Source organism: Myiozetetes cayanensis, unplaced genomic scaffold, assembly GCF_022539395.1.
Source record: "Myiozetetes cayanensis isolate MyiCay16 unplaced genomic scaffold, myiCay2020 scf9, whole genome shotgun sequence".
Classification (NCBI taxonomy): domain Eukaryota; kingdom Metazoa; phylum Chordata; class Aves; order Passeriformes; family Tyrannidae; genus Myiozetetes; species Myiozetetes cayanensis.
This window is the reverse complement of record NW_026088185.1, coordinates 9,469,150-9,492,327: the sequence shown is the minus strand read 5'-3', so window position 1 is coordinate 9,492,327 and position 23,178 is coordinate 9,469,150. Positions and strand designations below refer to the sequence as shown.

The 23,178-nt window shown below is 40.2% G+C and overlaps 1 protein-coding gene across 1 annotated transcript in view; it reads left to right on the top strand.

The window, feature by feature from the left end:
* Nucleotides 1-3,385: 3,385 nt before the first annotated feature.
* HECW2 (HECT, C2 and WW domain containing E3 ubiquitin protein ligase 2) overlaps nucleotides 3,386-23,178 on the top strand; it is a 160,025-nt gene continuing 140,232 nt past the window's right edge. The window contains exon 1 of the mRNA XM_050339770.1: nucleotides 3,386-3,537. The gene's annotated coding sequence lies outside the window, so the exon portion shown is untranslated. The remainder of the gene's footprint in view (nucleotides 3,538-23,178) is intronic.

The following is a 23,178-nucleotide window of genomic DNA, read 5'->3' as shown; positions in this document are numbered from 1 at the left end:
TTTATTTATGGTTTGCAAAAAAAATATGATTTGTTTTTCACTTTACTTGTGTCTTAAGTATTTGTGTGTGAAATAATTAAGACTGCCAGGCAAAATTTATATCTGTTTTTAATATTAATGTCTAATGATTTATATTGAGTATATGTCCTCTTTTGTTAAGCTGTCAATGTCCAAAGTTAAAGTAGCTGAAAATCCTTTTTATAGAGGGTACATCCTTATGTCACTACATCACAGCTTCTTGTTATATACAGAATTTTAAGAACATTAATTAGAAATTTTGGATGTCTAATTTATGTTTATGATAATAGATTTCTACAGTTCATAGCATTTTGCAGATTTTTTACTAAATAATTTCTGAAGATGACTGGTTTTTTTTTTCCTCCAGTGAAACATTGGTGCTTTTTAAACCAACAACATAACACTTCTTTGGAAATTTTTGTATTCTAGTACTACTTCAGCTATTTTTAGATTCTCATCCGCAGGTGAGAGTAATATAATTTTTCCTGCTTTCACCCATTAATAGCTTTGCCTCAAATACATTGTAACTTTGAAAAGATATTTGTCAGTCTGGAAAGGTATTGCCATGTGCTGTGCACTGCCCATCTCTGTTACAGTGTTAGAGGAGGCAGGAGGAACACCCAACCAGGCAAAGCCAATAGGAGGTATGATGGATGAGTTTCTGTTTCTTTCATATTCATATTTTGGCAAGGGAGAGATGAGATGGATGGGGCAGGGCAGGGGAGAGGAGGGTGGGGAGAACAGTAGAGTTGGAAAGAGGAGAAAAGGCATCTGTTTGCTCCAGAGAAGCAGGCTGGCTTTCTCAGTTTGAAGTCCATCTCAAAGTACCCATTGCCTCAGTGGATGGCTCTGAAAAGTTGGCCTCTTGCTTACTAGCGTAGTGTCTGCTCATGTGTGAGCACACACAGAGACAGAAGGAGCAATTCCTCTATGATATGTGTTTATTTTCTAGTGTGCACTCAACTCTATTCAGGTGCAGCAGAGTTAGACTTGGGGGAAACAGAAATGAATCTTAAATCACACCAAAGACACAGGAACTGTTAATAAAGGACTATGCATGTAGCATCACATGCAAAGTGAATAATCAGAAATGCATGCATAGACATTGACAGGTTTGTAACTACTGCAAACATCAGTTTCTGAATTCCTACGAATACTTTAGATTTTACTGCTGTGATTGCTGCCATTTATCATTGGGGGAAGTCAAGAGTATCCATATGGATTAACATTTTTGCTTACTAGAAATAGGATTTTTCTAGCATGGGCACATGAACGTTCTCAATACCTATTTTGAGGGAGAGAAACATGAAAATCCAATGCATTGGATTTATGTATTTTTTTTTCATTTGACAGATGAGAAGTCTTAACCTAAAGAAAGTCTGTACTCGTGTCACACAGTCCAAGGGCTCTTACAGCTTGCAAATCCAGAGAATAATTCATTAGCTAATGGTTTTCATCTCTCAGTTTCTCTTTTTATCATGTCATGATAACCAAAAATAAAGCACAAATAATTATAAATGTTATGAAACTCTTGGCATTGCACATATTTTTTTCTCTTTTCATCGAGTTTCAGAAAATAAAATAGGAATTATATTGATGATGCCAAGTCAAGGCACAGCTGAAAAGAGAGGTGTCTAAGAATGCCCAAATCACCACTAACCTATATATGATCATCCAAATCTGAGCCTTTAATGTAAATCCAAATATTTATTACAATCTCACTTCAGAATACACTCTTGAGCATAAGGAATCAGGGAAAATTTGTATAAGAGGAATCATTTGCACACTGATCATTTGCACACTAAGCATATTTAACCTAAGTACCAATGTGTCAGTTTGTGTGCAATTCCCAGAAAAGAAACAAACCAAAGTTTTAAAGCTTCAGGTAGGTGGAAGAGTGTTAATGACTTTTATAGCTTGACCTACTTTGGAATACAGCCGCATACACTCGTATCTGGAGCAGTTTATCTAGAATTGTACAGAAGGGCTGAAGAGCAAATCCCCTCCTTCTATTGAAGCCCAAGACTAAAGTGCCATGGGCTTCAGTATAGAAAGGATTTCAAGACCAGAGCTTTAAGAACAATCTATAATTGCTTTGTATTTTAATATACTTTAATATAATTGCCATCTGGTTATTCTGAAGAAACAGTGTCTACAGAAACCCAGAGCTACCCACATAGGGGTAGGTATCTATAATTTAGAAAACAGATGTAGAATACAAAGTAGTTAGGACTGATGTGCTCCTTTCTTGTGGGAAGGTTTGGTCTTTATGTGACTCAGAAAACAAAGCATGAGGTGTTGTCTCATAATAATAACCAGGACCTAGATCATGTAAGAATATGGTTGGGTACTGGAACAGGCTCCCCAGGGAAGTGGTCACAGCACCAAGCCTGACAGAGTTCAAGAAGCATTTGGATGATATTCTCAGGTACATGGTGTGACTCTTGGGGATGGTCCTATGCAGGGCTAAGAGTTACAGTCGATGATCCTTGTGAGTCCTTTCGACCTCAGCAGATTCTGTGATTCTGTGAAGCCTAATATGTCCATTTTTTTCTGTCAAATCATTGGCACTGCCGTGTTTTGGTTGGACTGTGATTCCGCAGTGTTTCACTTCTCTGGTCCTCTGATAATTGCAGCGTTTTAAGTTTTCATATAACTTAACTATTTTTTATAACCACGTTTTCCTATGAAAACATTCCTTGAAATCACTGCGAACGGACAAGGCGCCAGAAAAAATTGCCGAAAAAGTAGGAAATGCAGTGTGATGGCACCTCACTGCTTTGAAGTAGACGGGTAATTGGCACCGCGGAGACGGCGGAGGCTGGCTCCTGCTCACGCTGATGACACCGATAGCCGTCAGTGCAGATAACCGTGTGTGACTTGAAAAAAGGAGCCGGCGCTTCAAAGCACCGCTCCAGCCGCGCTGCCTCGGCAATCGCGGCTACGATGTAGCAGCCGCAGGACCATTCCCCGCGGTCCGGACTCACCCACGCTGGGGTTGCGGCTCTGGGTGCGGGCCGGGATCCCCCGCAGCGTCCTCAGCGGAGCCCGGGCGGCTGCGGAGCCGCGGCCTGGGCGGAATCCCCGCACCCTCCGCCGGCGGGGCGGCCGCGTCCCCAGCCTTGCGGGCGGCTTTGTTACCGCCGCCCGCCCCCGGCGCCGCCCAGGCCCGCGGGGCTGCGGCCTGGGGCTCTGCCCGGCCGCCCGCACAGTCCCCCCGAGGCGGGGGCCGTGCCCGCGGGGGCGATGCGGGGGCGGGCGCTGGCGGAGGCGCGGGGGGCGCGGCCCGCCGCTGAGACGGCGCGGGGGCGGAGGGCGGTGCGGGCGCCCCTGCGCGGGAGGCGCTCGCCCCGCCGTGGGCGCGGAGGGGCCGCCGGCACCGGCACCGGCGGGAGCCGCAAGGACGGGGTGAGTGCGGCCGCCGCCCGGCCCCGCAGCGGCACCGGCACAGGCACAGCGCGGGAGCCGCCCTCGCCCGGGGCCGCCGCGGGCGCGGAGCCGCAGTGCGCGCTCGGCCAGGTGAGTGGGCCGGCGGGAGCCGCCCGCGGGGATGGGGGACGTGGCGGAGCCCGGGGAGGGGTCCCGGGACGGCTCATCCTGCGGGCACCGGGCCAGGTGGGGCCGGCGCGGGGCTCTCTGCGAGCGGCAGGTGCGGCCCCGGCCGCGGTGTCCCCGCTCCATCCCCGGCGCCCGCCCCGTCATGCGGGAGGCTGGGGCGCCGCGCTGCTGCGGAGACCCGCAGGGTTCCCCCCTGGCTACGTTTAAATCGCTTTCGGGCCGTTTAATTATAACCGGTTTCCTGCCCGGAGAAGGCGTTCGGCACTTCGTGTGCCGCGCTTGTTTCCTCCGCGCTTCCCCCCCCGCCTCGCCGTGTCGTGTATTTATTTATTTATGTATAAGGCTGTCCTCCACATTCTGTGTAGCACTGTCCGTGGTGGGGAAGAAAGATCGCTGCAGATTTCAAGCGTGTTGTTTTCAAAACAGTGAGGCTTAATGCGTGTTTCTATTCCTGTACGCACAAAATACAGCACAATGACAGTGTGGGGTGAGGGAAAAATAGGTTTACATTCATGTTCTCGCCCTTCTGTGGATTGTTTGTTGATGTGGAGATCTGATTTTTTCTTAGTACATTTGGGTTTTTTCTTTTAACCTTTTCAGTGCACATCACTACAAACCAGAGTATTTAAGAAAAATAAAATTCCTTTTTGGCCTGTATGATGCCAAAATAAAGGGAGTGTGGTATATGGAGATGGTAATAGTTACATAATTTATTCTCGCTTATCTTGTTCCTGGATATGTATCAGGAGCATGGAGGGAATATTTATAACATTTTTTTTTCTTTTTTTTTCTTCCCTTTTCTGGGATGCTGTGTTAAGGAGTCTTTGCACTAGACTATGTTGCATTGGAATGTTTGTAAGAGATTCAGCCCTGAATCACTCCTGTACCCGAAATCCCATCGGGGCCTTACCTTGCTTCGCTTTGTCAGTGTCCAGGGCTGCCTCCTCTGTGCTCAAAAACTTCTTTTCTAGATTTTTTTTCCTTCTGCCCCCAACGATTTAGTACTTTTCTTAGAAAAGTAAGAAAATAAGTGTAAGCATTAGAATTATTTCAGTAGCAGTTATTCACAGCACTAAGGTACAGAAAGAAATTATGTCATGGCTGGATTAAAAACCTTCTTCCTATATGTAGGTGAGCTCTTTGCTCAGTTCTTGGACTTCTTTGGAAAAAGCTCCCTTATAAGATATGGTAGTGTATGATTGCAGCATCAGGCATAAGGCATGATTGTCATTATTAGCATATGGAAGGAACAAGCCTAATGGTGCTTTTCAGTCAGCACTGCTGTTCAGGCTCCAAATTTCCAAAAATGTGGTCGTTGCTTTCACGCCAGCTGGAGCTACCCCAGTGGATGTTAGGTGCCAGTCCACATGTGTGTGTCGATCTTTCTGTCCTTACTTACATCACCTAAACTGGGCCCTGAGCTCATGGGCTCCATGGCTGACTGGAGACTGCTTTTTAAAGTTATGCTTGGTAGTAGTTTAACTTGACAGAATTGAAGTTGAAAAGCTTCCCTTCTGTTCATCTGTCTTTATAAACAGCCTTCTGGTGATGCCAGTGCAGACTTGTGGTTTGTTAGTACTATGGAAGTGGTTTGTCTTGAAGCATTTGCCAGGCTCTGCAAGGACCCTCTGCCTTCCTTAAAGACCTTGCTGTTTGTTTTTAGAGTCAGTTTATCTAATGTGCATTTCTATTTGTTTTACACTTCCAATGCTTTTTCAAACCTGGTAGAATTAGAACTCACAGTGTTACACCTTTAAGAAGCTCTGTGATAGTACAGTGGCTGCCAGCCAGAAAACAATATACTGTTTTGTCAGATTTCCTGAGAAGAAATCAAATTAAGCAGGATGCTTAGGATATTGCATTTACTCCATTGGCTAATGAAACACCTGTTTGGGTAATGTTACTGAATCATTGAAAATGAGATACAACTATTTTAAAATTTAGTAGCATGTTCAAAACACCTTATTTGAGACTGTATCCAACAATGCTGCCTGTCATAGTATGACATGGTCTTAGTAGCTGAACCTGATTTTGTTTGATCCTGCTGTCATCATGCATGGCATGGTCATAGCATGTGTCTTCATATCATCTTTTGCTGATCTTTGGTTGTGTTTACAGAGGGGGAGAGGCTGGAGTGAAGTTACCAGTAGGAAGGGTATTAATTTCATTGTCCAGCAGATGGAACTGAATTGAACCTTTTATGTAAAGGGAAAGGAGAGGTACTCTTGGAACCTTGTGAGCCTGTTTTGGTGCTTTGAAGCTAATTGGTGGTATATGAGGTGTTTCTCCAGTCATATCAGAGCCCTTTTCAAGGTGAGAATGAGAATAATTGTTATTTTTTATTTGAGTTTAGTATCTAAGTTTGATGTAATTTCCATTAATATTGAAGTAAACTGCATGGTTTATTATCAGCAGTGATACAGAGCTTCTGTGATGTTTTTCCCTGGCAGCTTGTTAGAGATCAATTGGAATATCTGTGATATTGATGTAAAGGTTGAGAAATACATGTTTCACTGGCAATAAGATAGAAAATGGTGATAAAACTTTGTGTAGCGTGGATGTGTGTTACAAGGGCACGTTGTTGTGGGGCAAGATGGCAAGTAGGATGTGATGCTAAAAGACTGTAGTACTTGTAGAAGAGCTTAAGTAAGGATTTTTAATTTTTTCATACTTTTTCCAGTAATGTGGACATCAGTGCTTGAAATCTGTGTATTTCCCTAAAATTGCTTGCATGCTTGGAGAAAGTAGCCCAGTAGTTGCACGCTCTCTCCTGAGTATTTGGATACAACTTTGGGGTAGTTGTGTTAAAAGACTGCAGTAAGATTGTGAATTCTCCTTGGAAGTGCAAGCCCTGCACTGTCAGCTGGAGATGAAGTCCCTCACGTTACAAGTGTACATATTTCAGTCATCCCTACCAACACCTAGGAATCCTGTTATATGTTTTGATAATGTTGGTGTTAGGTTTCTGACTTCTGCTGACAGGATTTATGAATTCAGCTTTGGAAGCAATGGGCTGGTCACATCTCTCTGTGTTACCTGTGGAGAGCTGATCCTTTTTCTCATGATACCTGGTAGTACTGGGGAGAAAATGACAGATGACTGGGGCTAAATCTGGTATGGATTTAGCCATTTGATTGTACAGCTATTCTGTGTTTTGTTGCATTTGCACAGTTTTGTGTCACAGCTGTATTTTTGTATGGTTGGGGAGGATTAAGTGTGCTGATACCAGTCCTGGTGAACAATAATACTTGTATTTCGTAAGTTGTTCAGTAAATTTGCCCTGAAGTATGCAGTTTTGAAAAAAATATACAATAACTATGTTTGAAAGAAGGTTTTGGAAGAGGATCTTTTCTTTGAGGTGTAGTTATCAACCTTTCTACACTGCACAATTGCAGCTTGTGTGTGCAAAGCAGTAATAATTGAAATGAATTTGAAATTCAAGTGTGAGTCCATCATTATTTGACCAAAATACCCAGTTAGTACAGTCAAACCAAACCTAATGGCTGAAATAGTGCAGTATTTGTCCTTTAGAACTAAGGAAGCACCCAAAAGTGGAGGATTTATGGGTCATGTGAGTTTTTTGTTTTTTGGGGGGATTAAGGAGTCATTGTGACATAATTATTAGTTTGGGGTTTTTTTTCCTTTTATTAGCACAATGTTGAAAATAAAGACTAAGATGTTGAAATAAAATAACTGTCCTATTGAGCTAGTGTTTGTTGATGCTGCATTATGAGGTCAGCAGACAAACTGGGGAGTTGTTCATACAGTGTTTTGGTTCAGATTTCTCCAAGTGTGTGCCTCCAGTCATTTGTGAAGCTGTATATACACACACATAATTTGACTTGTGGACTTTTAGTCATAAAAACTTTAATAGCATTGTCAATAACCTTATATACCTTGTATTGACCAATGGAGAAAGATATTAGGTAACAAAAATTAACATTTCCATAAGAAGCCCACCTAAATATTGCATGAAGAACAGTCAAATGTGTTTTGTTAAGTGCTGTGGTGGCCAGTATCCATTGGCTAGGATCCACTTGAAAAATCAGATTAAAAGTTTTTGTGCTTGACAAATCCAATGTCATTAGTTTAAAAATTCCCTGAAGGCTGGTATTGTAATTAGATGAGCCCAAAGCACGCAGCAGTAAATTTCGTTTTCTTCCAGGAATGACCAGCAGCGTCTTTAAAAAAAAGAAAACAGTAAGTGATCCTTGTCAGATAGAGTAGCCACAGTAGGGAAAAAGAGTTTTCCAGGAATAAATGTGGCAGCTGAAACTGCAGCACCTGATGATGAGTGGAGTGGATCAACCACAGCCTGGTGGGAAGCACTGAGGCCTGTAAGGATCCTGCTGAAAAAGGGCTCAAAAGTGATAATTCGTTGGGTGCCTCATATCAAGGGCATTGGATATTACAGATGCTGAGTGCTGGCAGAATAGCAATTAAAAAAACTACAAAACCAGCAACTCCCTTTGGATCCTGATTGTCATAAAAGGCCTATGTCCATCTCGGGGTGATTCCTTAACTTAGCTCTTTCAAGAGCATGGGAGCTTCCTAGTGCTGCACCACAGCATTTCAGCTTCAAAAGGTGTACTTGTTGAACAGTGTGTTTTCTTTATTTAAGATGCATTTTAAAAAGGCTAATCTGCTTGGTTAATCTTGTTATTCTACTGCATGATTACTGATTTGAGTCTGTTGTGAGCTGGTAGTTTGATAAGAGATTTCTCCTACTAGAACTAAGAAGGAGTAGAGATTGTAGGTGTATCCAATTGAATGTTGTTTGTCCAGAGAAAAACAAGAAGCCACTGTCACTTAGGAGAAAGCAACACTTATGAAAGTTTGTTGTTTGTCTGTATAAAAAAAATATATATATATATATGCACACACATTTTTTTCATGTAACAACCACGTTATGTTTTGAATAATGCCATGTGGAGCAATATCCAGACCTTCCCAAAATGCCATTAAGATCTTGGAAGCATATGTAGCAAAGTATCATAACTAGAATGAATATCAGAGTTCTTGGTTGTCTTGCATGGTGTTTCTGTCTCAAATGTTCACCAAATAATCTCTGAGTAGGTAGATATGACACCAATTCTCTGATTCATTTTCTAAAGGTGTTTTGACTTCCTTGGAATGAAATAACTTCCAGCAAAATATAAGTTTGACACAGCTCAACTTTTATAAATAAGTCCTATTAACCTGTGTGTTGTGAACTTGCTCTGAACCTGGATAGTCTGTCCTGTGTTGGGCTGTGAAGTGTGACAGGTTGATATTTTTCATTATGAAGCCATAGGTTAGTGTAGAGAGCCACTGAAAACACTGTGGTGCTGCTGTGCAGCAGCTGTAGATTGTCATGCCCCTTAATGTTCCACAGAACTCTGATTATTCCCACTTCTTGCCTTAGTTTCAGTGTCACATAGTTAGTTGTAGGTATGGTTTTTGTTCCTGACACCACAGTATATAGGCTTTTTCATTCTTGAGAATGAAAAAGAGGGGTTTGTTTTTTCCCTCCTTAGGCATTCTCTGAAATATACTGTATATTGCAAATTATACATGGCTGCTTTTTGTAGAGTTGATTTATGGATACCTTTATAATAAACAGTTAAACAAAGTCCAGTTGTCAATCTTGATGCTCTAAGAGGTGGGCTAATCGCTGGTTTAAAATGTTATCCTTATTTTCCTTAATTGAATTTGGTTGGGGTTATTTTTCGTTTGTTTAGTTTGTTGGGTGTTGTGTTTAGTTTTGCCTTGTAGTTTTGAGACACTCCTTTCCAGTGAAAAGCTGTGACTTTTAAAAACTGACTCACTGTTTTGAAAAATAAACAACAAACCTTTGCTTTTATATTAAGTTGTTTCAATTCCTCTTAATATTGATAATGATGCTGACTGTGTGCAAAGGCATAGACTTAAGTGCTGAATGTCTAGCTAAGGTAAGTTAATAGGTAAAAGGCTGTGGCTTAGGTACACTACAAAGAGGTCTGGTTTTGATTTGTGTTGATCTTAAGATACATTTGCCTCATCTTGATAGGTCAGATCACCAACTGGAACAATGAACTACCAAGGCTTTAAGAACACGAAGTTGGGAGGTTTTTAAAGCTTGCTTACTCCAGCCTCTTTTAAAGCTTACTTATGCTTATCTCGGTTTGTAAAGAGTTTGAGGTACTATAGACAAAAGAAAAACGTTCAACACCTCTTGGCATAAGCCTCATTAGTTGTCAGCTGTGTGAAGACAGACCTTTATTAAGGGAAAAAAGCTAACAGTTTTTGTTTCTTCTGACACATTTGTTTCTATTACATGTCTTGTTTATGAGTGGGTGGGCTAAATAAAGTCAATATAAAGAGGACTGATGCATGTATTTAATTTTTCTTTTAATGGAAGAACTGCCACGTGTTGAATTGAAAGTAGCTTTTGTTTTAATCTTACAGCTTTTTATTTTTTCTCCAAGTTGGTAATTCTTACACTGCTGTCTTTTTTTTTTTTTTTTTAAGTGATGTAGTCCATTTTGAATCTGTTCATAGAAGGAAATGTAAGCCTCAGGTCTTGTGCACATCACAGTGTCTCCTTTCCAAAGTTTGTGGTGTTCTTGTCACCACAGAAGTGCTTTACTTTCCAGTGCTTTGATAAAAATCCATCCAAACCAATGGGAGACTGCTCTGGGAGAACAAAACACAAGCATTGACAAACTCTCAAGTACTCAGTCTGGAAAAATAAAAATACTTTTCATTAAATCTTTCTTCTTTGTAATTTCGGGGGGTTTTTGGCGCTAATACATGGAAATTTCTGTCAGATTAATGTGATTTCTAAATCAATGACATCCCTTTATTAATGCCTAAGACAGCTTTGGCTATCTGTGTAAAAAAAAACCCTTATAGATTTTGTAATCTGAAATACACATTGATTAACCACGTGTGGAACGTTGTATGTTGACTTAGTGTCTTAGCTGGTTATGTGTCATTTGGAAAACAAAAAGCAGGATTGAAACAGAAAAGGATTTGGCTTTCTATGGAATACATTTCATGACTTGTGGCTGTAAGTCAGCTGCAAGCAAGCCTTATTTGTCAAATAATTATTTTGACCTTAATTGGCAACCCTAACATAAATTGATTAATGTTTCCTCATGTAAGTAGCCCCATGAAAAATCAATATTGGAGTCATTCCTTGTTAGCAGTGAACAGGTTGTGAAGTCTCCCTGTCCTGCAGTCTGACAGTCTCACAGCAGATTCTGATTCCTTCTGTCTTCTTGCTGTCCTGGGTGGTTTGTCCTTTTGCTCCTCCTCTCTCCAGAATACACTGTGAGTGTAAATCTCATTTGTTACCTCCTGGGACACCAGTAATGAAATCTTTTGCTGTCAGATTGATAAGCTGAGTCCAGTGTGGATTGTTGAAAGCCAAAAGTTGTATCTTCTAAGGGAGGAGAAATTAAGGGAAGTTTTGCATCCTGTGAAGAAAAAGTGAGTCTTCTCAACTGAGTTCTATGTTTAATGATTTGAATACAGGAAAGTGGTCTTGTGTAATACTATTTCTATTATTTTTCTTATTGTTTTCAGATTTACTGAGATTGACTCAAAAAGGAGATGCTTGTATGCCTGATTCCAGCTAATGTGGATGGGCACAATGCTTAATTGGGCTACTGTGATTTACACTTCTTAGATCAGGCCAAGTACAGCTTAAATTGTTAAATGGATTAACAGGATGTAATCCGCTCCTATTGGTGTATCTGATCAGTTTTCCTCCAATCTGTGCAATGTGCTAACAAACTACTTTAACAGTTTGGTGAAATGTAGTTTGCTACAAAAAACCAGCAGAAGTATGGCATGATACAGTCATGTTTCCTTTATATTGGAAAAAAGTTTTCTCATATGAATATTCTACTTCAAGTTACTCACTGGGTATCTGTTACTGCACGTGCTCTGTGATTTTGTAAAACCTCAGATAGACTTGAGTGAAGACATTTTATCTCACTAAAATCCTAATGTAGGTAATCATAGTTTTGTAGCTCTTTACTTAAAAGGTCAGTTCTTGTTGTTGTACTTACCTGAAATTAAAAACAGTCCATGTGCAATCTCTCAGAGCATGAATGTCCCAAGTGTTAGTTAGGTGCTATAGCCATGTTTTCATCTGCAGATGCTATTTCACTTATCTCTAGCTTGTAATAAATAGCATGTCTAGAAATCTGAGGTGAACATAATATCACCTATTTTACATTTAGCAGAAACTGAATTTAAAGTCCTCAACTGATTTAAATTTTTATCCATTGTTCACACATGGAAAAGTCCCAAGGAATGAAGAGCTAAAAGTGTTTATAGCACTGTTCCTCTTTGACCACACAGGAAAATTTTTTGTATAGGCTTTTATAGTGGAAAGAATGAGTTGAGCTGTGAACTACCCCATTGGTGTGTGGATCTGGCACAATGCAGTTTGCAAAGCCCAGGATTAACACTTGAGGAACTGGGGATAAAATGCTCTAGGTTGTAATGATTCAGCTATGGAACAGTCTTCTAAATCAGATCAGGGAAATCTGAACTCCTGTAAGCGCTTCCAGACTTCTGAGAAAGCCCTTTCATGATGAGTGATGTCTCAATGTGAAAAGCTTCCTCTTGCCACCCTTACCACAGAATGTTAACAGGTTGGAATGGACCTTAAAGATGACCCCCAAATTATTCTCACTTTCAAAAGCATGGAGTAAAATAATCAGTGCTTTTGTTCCTTAAATGTGGCAACCTCCTTTAAATCTGTTAAAGAATTCACTATTGCTTTTGTTTTACAATTACTGTAATATTGGTCTTGGTGGTGGCATAAAACCCAAACCCAGCATGCATCCTCCTGTTTGCTTTTGAAATTTAGGATAGGAAAGTAATGGATCCCCAAATCACAGTCAAGCTTTCAAGCTTTGTAAGTATCACACCTTCCTAGAAATACTGTTTTATAAAGAGTTATGCTTGACTTACCCTCCAATTCTTGAATGATAGTTCAACCACTATGGATCTGGTTATTTTAAATTAAACTTGCTTATTGTAAGAGTCCAAGTGATTTTACATAATATTGTGAGATTCTTTTCTCCCTAATTATCATGTGTGTGTTTAATGTGGCTTTTTGATTGCAAAACCACAGAACTTGAATCAATTTAACTGCAGAACAGGAACAATTAGTGTTTTAAGAATATATATTCTGAAATGTCATGTATCCATTATCTTTAAATTATTCTTTTGATTACTTTCTTTGAAGTTTTCCTATCTTATCATCCTGTATGTCCCAAAGTGATTTCCTTCCTTTACCAATCTCTCTCTCTCTCTCTGTTTTGTCTTCAGGCATCTCTGCAATTATCTTGTCATTCTCATCCCTCCTCAGAACTCCAGTAATTTAGGATTTCTGCAGTTGTCTGCATGCATATTCTCGTGGCATCGGTCATCCTTTTCTTGTCTTTTTTGGTCTAGTAAGGATGGGAGCCTGGAGAGTGAAGGGAAGTTTTGATTACCCTTGCATAGAATAATAGAAAAAAAATCTCCTTTAAAAGGAAATACTGTAGTTGTTGAGGACAGCTCTGGAGGCAGCCACGCTGGCCAACCATAGGACTGTCAAAATGTGAACTGGAAGGAGGATTGTACTCAGAAAACAGAGGATGTGATTAGAATTCAGCTCCATCTCCCTTCTTCCTGGTCTCTGTAGCAGGTGCCTTGGGTCACCTTTTTTTATCAGTTGCTGAACTCTGCCAGTGCTGTAACATTTTTTTAAAGACACTGTATCTGAGAGACTGAAAGTCCTTGATGTCAGATTTTCTCCCATGTGTCAGGAAAAGGTGGCACATACGAGTTTTTGCTTTCACCTCCAACAGCTCCTGCACATTGACAATGAGGAGGAACACTTGAGATTTTTTTTCCTCTCTTCCTTAATGTCAGAGTGGGATGCTGTTTTCCAAAACAAGGCAAATGGAGCAAGGAGTGTTTGGGTTCAATCTGCAGACTCATTTGCTGCAGGTATGCTTGTGGGTTTTTTTAATCAGTTGGAGTGAGTTTTACTGTTTTGCCTTCATAGAATTTGGCCATAAAAGATCAAGTTTAGTACATAGATTTTTTTTTTTTAGTCCCTTCAAAAAATTATAAATATAATGGTATGCCTACACACAGAATACTAAATTTAGGTAAGATATTTTTAGTAAAATCATGATATTGTTAGAGCCATTTCTGAGCTGAGAACAAACTTGTAAAATTTTAAAAATGCTTTCTGCATGTGGTAATTTTAAGTATGAGTCTGGAATGATCCACGATGCGTTATTAGGTTTTGAAAAGTAATTTTATCAGAAGCCGGGAGTGTGAGTAATAAGCAAATGTAAGTGACTTATATGTACTTGGGCAGACATAAGTGTTGCAGAAATAGAAGCAGCACTAACATGCAGCGACTGAGATACCTGAATAATGAAAACCTTTTCCTGTTTCTTTTAGGACAGTGATACTTTAATTCCATCTGCCCTTGGAACTCTTTGACGTAGACAATTATATTTGTTCGAATTACTGGACAAAATAATTCATCTGGCACTTTTGATGTCCAGAAATCTCTTGTATTTTCTTTTGCTTTTTTAGCTTTGAATATTATGATTAGCATCAGCACTTGGAAACTCTAAATAGGCTAACTTTGCTGTCATAACTGATCCAACTGAAATGTGTTTGTGTCTGAAATTCTGCATTTGGATCCTTTTGGTTTTCCTATCTAATGGTCTTGTGGGAGTCAGTTGCTCACAGCAATTTAGAAAGCAGCTGTATAAAGATTTCCAGTCATTAAGTTGTATCAGTGTTCTCTGTTCTTTTGGTCTGCCTGAATTCATAGGTTGCACTTGAACTCTGGTTGTCTCTTCCGAGGCACAAAAATTGTAGGCCATGCTCTTGACTTGCTCTTTCACTTGGTGGGAATTTAGCACTGGGTAATGCTTACAGGGCAGCAACTGTGTTCTGCCTTGCAAAATAACAGGCCAGGTGTATAATTCATAACAAGAAGATCAGTTAGTAAAATTAGAGTACCCTTTCTTTTGGAAATCTGTGGAGGTGAACAAGCAGTTTCACGGGAGATTAACCACTTCTGCAAAAATCTAAGTCACTGGTCACAGTGACTTTCATTGGAAGTACTTGGTACAGTCTGATGCTTAACACTGTGTTGCTCTACAGTTATACTTGGTTGCCAATTAATAGGTAATTTTCTCTGGGAAATAGAAAAGTAGAAGGAATGGGAAGAAGAGAATTTTGAAAATGTCTTTCGACGAAATGGATTGGATCATGAAGATTGAAGAATAGCACATAAAAGTACCAGGTTTATTGACAAGGGTAGCACGTGTGTCACAATCCTGAATGAATTCATATGTTTTTGTTTTCGTTATGATCCTGGAGTGCAAGCTTATGTATTGTTTAACTTCTTAGGAAGTGGCAACTGCAATTATTTTGGTAAGTGGATGGAAGGTTTGTCAGCTTTTGTGGTTCAGAAAGAGCCTTGGAGATAAATATCTTGAAACTCTTAAAGTCGGAACGCTGAAGGGTACAGGAAATAATGTGTAATAATTGTAATATTTTTTAATTATTGTATCTCCAATTGCATGACTTATTGTAGGGGTTTTTGTGCAGTTTTGCGGGGATAATTCAATAGCCTGATGGTCTGAAAAAATGCAAGGAAGAATGAGTAACAGTTCACACGTAGTAGATACCCATGACGTTTTTCCTACTAGCACACAGTGGCCCCTGTGATGAGGGTCTACAGGAATGTGGTAAACTTTTCCTAATGGCTGTGTTCAAGGCCAGTCCTTATTGCAAAAGTGAAAGAAAGAACTGGAGGAAAAGAAGAGGCAGAATTGGACTGGAAGTCAGTGTAACTGTTGGTTCCCCAAAGCTACCCTTAAAAACAGAAAAACAAATTGACTGCTGTTGCAGTGAGGGCCTTTTATTCTGTCTGTGCTCTGTTTTCAGTATGGAGGTGAAATGATACTTGCTTTGGAAATACTGTTTTATGTCAATGCTTTCCTGCAGTAATTCTGTGTAAGAGAAAACTTTTCTCTTAAGAGAAAAGCTTTGGGTAACTTAATCACATTTCAGCCTATTGACAAGTTGCAGGTGGTGCTCTGGATGCTCTTCCAGAAAACTGTGACTCATCATGACCTACAGGAGGGTTAAGATACAGGTAGACCTGCACTATGCTGAATTTTAGTTGAACTAAAGTGCACATTTGGTTTTTTCCACAATGTTTTCTAGAGAATTAAATACACTCAGTTGTGATTCAATAATAAATGTTGTGCTTTTTTTGACCGAAATGCCAAGCTTGTTAAAATGCTCTTGGATTCTTTAAGAGAGGTCTTTAGAATACCTTATATAACTTACTATGATTGTTTTATGAGATGTTTCAGAATAAGGAAAATAAATGTTGTGAGAAAAAATGGGAGTGGGGGGGGAAGGAGTTGTTTAACTGGCTGAGAACAGAAAATAAGCAGCTACTGTGCTTGGAAGCAAAGATAAGTAGGGATAAGAAAGAATGTTGGAATTCATCTAGAATGTGATTTAACAAAAATATTTTTGTGTTGCTTCCATAGTGTGCACAGTATAAACCATGCTCATTTTTGAAAAAATAATTTCTTGTTTTAACTTCTCTGGATTATTTGCTACAGAGCCTAAGCTGAAGTACTGTCATTGGCTCCAAATCAGGACGACTGTGTTGCCTTTTTCTTTTTTTTTTTTTTTTTAGGGAACACAGTGAGTATATAAGAACACCTTGTAATCATAAGAGCTTGTTGTGGTGACATCATGGCTGTACTCATGTTTACGTGTTCACATGTGAGCAGTTCTTTAGTGAAATGTGTATGTGAAATTATGTGTGTGGGTAGCTCACTATCAGAGAGGTGTTTGTATCTACTGTATTTATAAAGAATTTGTGTTAATAATAGTTTTCAGAATGAGAAAATTGTAAGAAAGGAAAAAGAAATGGTGTAATAAACACCACAAGCATTCAGACTCTGGCTCTGATGTACTTTCCAGAAAAAAATGGTATTAATTCAAGTACCTATGTGGTTGAAGTTTGGTTCATAAAACGAAAGCAGTCTTGAACAGTTTTAAAATATATTTCTGTTAAAATTGATCTTTAGGCATTTGAAAGGAACTGCAAATCAAAAGTTTCATTTCAGGTCAGACACTGAGAGGGTATTGCAAACTTCATGTTGAACTCTATCTCTCAGACTTTTTTCTTTGTTTTCATGTGGACCTTGCAGGCAGAGGCTTAGTGCAGGTCTGAAGTTATGCATAATATTTTTTATTAGAAAGTGTTTCATGTAGTTTATCATCCTTTGAAAGGTAGCTACTTCTGTGGGACTAAAAATTAGGGGTGTTATGGCAAACTCTGGCCTGAAGGAATGAAGGTAATATCCTTGTCCTGAAAAAAGTTGCCAAAGAATTGTGGGCTGAATTTGAACACTGAGCAGTAAATCTGCCTGTGTTTTATAGTGGAATGCATTGAACACCTGAACTGTTTTGAAGGTGAAATCCCAAATCATCCAAGCATTGTAGCATACTTTTCAGTCCAGTTTGGCAGAATGCTGAAGTGCCTACTTAATTTCCATAGATGCTTCATCAGATCTGTAGTTGCAGATGTTGGAGAAATTTAAGTCCGACTCTTTCCTCTTTTGAAAATCAGCTCTATTTTTACAAAATAGAATCTCTAGATTATCTTTTAAAAGCAGGTTCTTATAAGGATTTCCCCCCCTCCCTAGAAAAATGGTTTTAAATAATAAAAAGATGGAGAATTTCCTACTGATATGGAAAAATATGAGTTTGGATGAAATGAATACTAGAGCTTCCCATCTTGGAAATTACTTTTGAAAACAAACGCAGATAAGTTTGTGTGCTATTACTCAGAATGTTCTTCTATCTGCTGTTTTCTTGTTGATTGCTGTAGAGGTCTATGTATTAAAATGATAATATTTTGTCCAGGTTAACATGACATCCAATTTTTGATTGAATCATACCTTATGTGAAATGCAGATGAATGTTCTTTTTTGTGATTTTTGTAGTATTTGGGTTTTAATGGGATTACTGGGGCTTTAGCCTGATCTTCTGCAAGTCAGTAAATCAGTGTCAGTTTGGTTTCAGGCAGGTACAATACTGGCCACAGTGGTGTTGGACTGAACAGTTGTGTGGTTAGAAACCAGATGGAACAGGATGGTCAATACAGCTTGAGGCCTGGGTGTTAGGCTCAGACAATCCACGTAACAGAAAAAACCAACATAATCCTTTATTCCAACTCTCCCAGCTCCCTGGCCAAATCACATGCTAAAATTCTAACAAAAGATTTAACAGTCTAACTGGATGAAATAAGCTGTTCCTACACCAGATCTGTGTTTAAAGTGTTCTGCAGGTCACCTGGGAACTTTTGTCTTGAGAACATGGTTTGGATATTAAAGTATCACCCTTTCCCTGTGGCTCATAGACATCAAGGTAAGAAATACATGTGTAGATCAAGAGATGGAGACGCCAGAAATAAATGCTTTTCACTTCATAACCTGTGTATAAATTCTTCCAGAGATAAATTAAAGCCTTCACTTCATAAACACAGCATGTGACAAAGATTCACCCTCTGTCTTTCCCAGTAAACCGTTCCAAGGTTCAGCTGCAGTCACTGCTAGGAAATTGCAGACTGTTTCAAGGTTGAATTGATCTAGCTTTAATTGTTAGCTGCTGGATCCTATTGCATTACTATCAGCAAGTTTGGAAAGGTCTTGCCACCAGATCTCTTTGTCAGAGGGTAAGTGCTTATTTCTGGTAATCAAATGACCTCTCAGTCTTCATTTAGCTGACATGGACAGGGCTCCCTAAGAAAAAGTAGAGGAGGAGAGGGAAATAAATGGCAGATGAGGATGAGTATGTGGGATGTAAAGCAAATAAGATGACATTTATGAACCATCTCCCACTTCAGAGACAGAAACATTGAGAAAATATAAGCAGGTCTTTAGGTCCTTGCCCAGACCCTTAAAGTCCTTCATAGCACGTGAAAGAGTGCTTGGTATAGATGGTGGTGCCAGTGTGGATCGTGGCCAGGCACTGCATTGCAATTTTCAGTGACTGCCTTTAAAGCACTGACCATTAAACAGGAAGGTGTTAAGATAAGCTCACAGCTTGGCTGAGGTGCTGGGAATGATGCTTCTTGGAATTAGTATTTAGGATGTTAATCCACGTGTTTCATTAAGAGAAACAGAAGAAATAACGGGTATGCAAAAATGTTTAAAACACTTTCCCCCCTCCAACGTTACTGGCTTCCCATATACATCTGTGTGCAGTGTTGATTTAAGACTTAATTTTGGGACCACTTAGTTTTGTGCAAATTTCCATTACATGCATTATGGATGCAGAGTCTGCTTGCACAAAAAGAGATGTGGTGTTGTAATCCTCTAAATTTAAGGACTTGTAAGGTAGCAGAGGAAAGACTAAGAATAGCTCTAGAAAAATGGTGATTGAAGGTTGCTACTACCAGAACCATTCATCCAGCCTGCAGCCCACTCTCTGTGTGCTCTGCAGCTGTGCCAGAAAACATGCTGCATGAATAATTTGGGCAGTTGTGGCCTGTTTCCTATGTTTTGGCTCAGCTTCAGAGCAAATCAGGAGGTGTGCATGTGCATATGATCTCTGGCAAAATACCCTTTTCAGAAGTGTTGGAGTAACTCAGTAATTGTATGTACAGACTTTGCTGCACACAAAGAAGTTCAAGGGACAGAGAAGAAACTCAGGATTTGATCTGCCCTTGAATCTGGAAGTATCTCAGGTGTCTTGCCTGGTCAGGAAGACTGGATATACTGTATTCTCCTCCTGAGTAAAGATCAAAACCTTTTCTAGTCTTGTTGGATGAGGTAATACAAAACTTCTGGGGAGGTGAGATGCAGTATTTGATGGGTACATCCTCCATCCTGTGTCACATGGGGAGGCAGGATAGTTACACTGAATTCTGTCCTCAGAAGGTAATTCTGTGGTAGTTGCTGCATCTTTTGGAAGTGGGATTGTGCATGGACTTTGTACATTTTCAGGTGTCATTTGTCTTTTAGCCATATGTTAATATTTATTTACTGCATTCCTCTGTTTTCCTTGTCTTTCCTTCTGCTAGCTTTCCTTTTGTGTCCTTTTAGCTTTTTCCAGCAATTATTAGCTCTGATCCTATTGGTGTAACATTTTATTCATTTGAAAAAAAAGCCACTGGGCTGATGATACCTGGAAACAAGCCAGGAAAGGATGAAGAATGACTGGAAACAAAGTCTGCCCAAGTTTTTCCTCATTTGGAAATGAAATACCTGACTTGGATCTCATCAGTTTGAATTTTTTTTTTTTCTTTTTGAATAGAAGCTGGATTTTGATTGTAAGGTGATATTGGTGGTGATGTCCACATATCCACAAACCTCTCAGATACCTGTTTTTTCTTGGCCTGTGTGAATAATGACACACCAGTTGATGCTGTTACCCTTTAGAATCGTGGAGTTAGTTGGAAAAACTTGGAAAAAACCTCTAAGATCATTCAGTCCAACCATTAACCCAGCTCTGTGAAGCCCCCCATTAAACCATGTCCCTATGCACCACATCTACACATCTTTCAAATACCTTCAGGTATGGTGACTCAAGCATTTCTCTGGAAAGAGGGTTTCATTGTCTGGCAACTACTTTGGTAAAGAAATTTTTCCTAATATCCAATCTAAACCTCCCCTGGGGCAGCTTGAGACCGTTTCCTCTTGTCCTATTGATTGTTACTTGGGAGAAGAGACTGACCCCAAACACACTTCAACCTCCTTTTAGGTAGTTGTAGAGAGGGATAAGGTCTCTGCTGAGCCTCCTTTTCTCCAGGATAAACACCCCCAGCTCTCTCAGCTGCTTCTCATAAGACCTGTGCTCCAAACCCTTCCTCAGCTGTGTTGCCGCACTCTGGACTCTCTCCAGCCCCTCAGTGTCCTTGTTGTAGTGAGGGGCCCAAAACTGAACACAGATTTGAGGTGTGGCCTCATCAGTGCTGAGTGTTTAAAATAATTTGTGCTGCCCAGGGAGGTGGTGGGTTATCCATCCCTGGAGGTTTTTAAGGTGAGACTGGATGTGGCACTGAGTGCCATAGTCTGGTGACTGTGGTGGTAGTGCATCAAGGGTTGGACTTGATTATGTCAGAGGTCCTTTCCAACCCATCCCATTCTTTGATTTTATTCTATGATTAGGTGTCTCGTGCTCATGCTGTGTCACCCTAAGAAAACAAAAATCACTCAACACAGAAGGGAAGAAAAGGCCTTTCTATTTTTTTTTTTTTTGCTGCGTGCTTTTGTTGTGTAAATAGTATGGCACTGCAGCACTGCTGAAATTAGGAGTTACTTGCTAATTAGTTAAATATGCCCCAAACTCATTTTAGTTCAAGCCCCCGAGTATGCATATGTTTGGTGTAGAGCTGGTTAGTGAGCGGAAAGGGAGTGTGTTGGGAAGACAGGCCGTGGAAGTGCCAAGCTTCTCCCTTGCTCCAAGACACGCTGCATCACAGGGTGAAGGCAAGCTGTCTGATGGAGATATTTGCCTCAGAGACAGCGGTGGAGCACTGGAAGCAAACACTGTTAATAGCATGAAGTTTGTGGAGCCCCTGGTGGTCTAGTGGTAAAGGCGCGGCGCCGCCGAGGCCCGGGTTCGATTCCCAGTCAGGGTCACTCCCGGGCAGGTGGGGCTCGTTAGCCCTTAAAGGCAACCCACCTACGTCCTAAGGACCTCGCTGCCACCGTCCAAGCTCGCTTGGCCCCGGCAGATGAACCTTAGGATTAAAGGGTGGGCTCAGTTCCGCGCACACTGTGTCTCACCTAAAAAATCCAATGCGCAGGCTGGAAGGTGTAGAGACCTTCCCTGGATCTTCGCTCGCGAAGACTGACCATTATTATTATTATTATTATTTACATTGCAAATAGGATACATATAATAAAGACTATGAATATGTATTATTAAATAAAGCTTTGGTCTAGAAGGAATTCTGAATCAAACTGTATGTAAGCAATACAGTGAAATGCAGGTGAATGTGAGGTTTAACTCATGGTTACATTTAACTAGGCTTAAGAATTGAGTGATTTTAAAGGTTAAGTGAAATATGTATGGCTTTAGAGAGTAATGAGCTATTTAAACAACACATCAAAGTTTCCTTTACTTTCTTCTGCCTCACTCCTAGTTTGTCAGGTTTCTTTTTTTGATCAGAGAAATTCAGAACCAGTATCTAAGGTTTGGTAGAGGTTTTGGATAATTCATTAGGCTGATAAAAAGGGTGCGCTGCAGGATTTGGCAATTGACTTCATTTTTTCTTGAAATTACTACGTTGGGAGATAACAGACTAATGACTATATTCAGTATCATTGTAAGGATAAACTACAACCGTGATGAACTTTGAACTTTTATGTAAGAAAATACTTCTACATTAAGTAAGGGAAGGTGACCCATCTCTTTTAAAACTCCCACTAAAACTGCTTTTGCTGCACAGTTGGTCCTAATGGAGGATTCTGAATCTGAGATTGTTGATTATTGACATAGTCTAACTAAACATTGGGGTATTTTTGGACCTGAAAACTGCAGACAAGACTTGTGTGGTTTTTCTTTTTTTTACAGATGATGAATCATGTTTAACTGTATGCTCTTGATTGTAGTCCATAGTAAATTCATGACAGTTTCACAGTAACAAGACCAGACAGTGAATTAATCAAAGATCTTCTTGTGTTGAGCTTGGCTTTTGCTGCTGCCAGTGGTGTGTCTTCTAATTTATCAGAAAAGATGAATTCTGCTTCTTTTTCACTGGGATACCAGATAATTGTTTCTGTCAGGATCTCTCCACTTTTGTGTGCTTCCTTTAATTGAATGAAAGCCTATTTTAATCCTCCCTGCATGTTATGTTAATTTTTATTTGATTTTGGGTTTTGATTTTGTAGGTGTCTGAAATTCTGTGCCATTGCTCTGACTTCTCAGCTTTTTACATAGCATTTGTTGAGGCTAATGGATAATGGTAGCTTTGCAATTGCCACTTCAGAGCCTGTGCAACACAGGATGAATTAGAGCTTGACCTAGAACAGAACCCTTTGTTCTGAGGAAAGGACTAAAAATCACAGAATCATAGAATGTTTGGATTGGAAGGGACTGTAAAGGTTATCTGGTTCCAACCCTGTTGCAAACGGCAGGGACACCTTGCACTAGACCAGGTTGCTCAGAGCTGCATCCTACCTGGCCTTGAACATATCCAGGGATGGGGAGTCCACAAACTCCCTGTTCCAGTGCTTCACCACCCTCACAGTAAGGAATTTCTTCCTAGTATCTAATCTAAATCTGTCCTTCTTCATTTAATGCCTCTCCTCTTGTCTGGTCACTACACGCTCCTGTGAAATGTCCCTCTCTTGTGGGCCCCTTTAAGCACTGGGAGATCTCCCTGGAGGCTTCTCTTCTCCAGAGTGAACAACCCTAACTCTCTCAGCCTGTCTTCATACTTGTCTGTGGAGCTGAGAATACTCTATGTGAATCTCAATATTCTGGCTGATTGTTGTCTACAATTTTTGACTTTCTTTGCAGTCCAAATTTTAGCTTTAAGGATATACATCATAATTTGGGTAC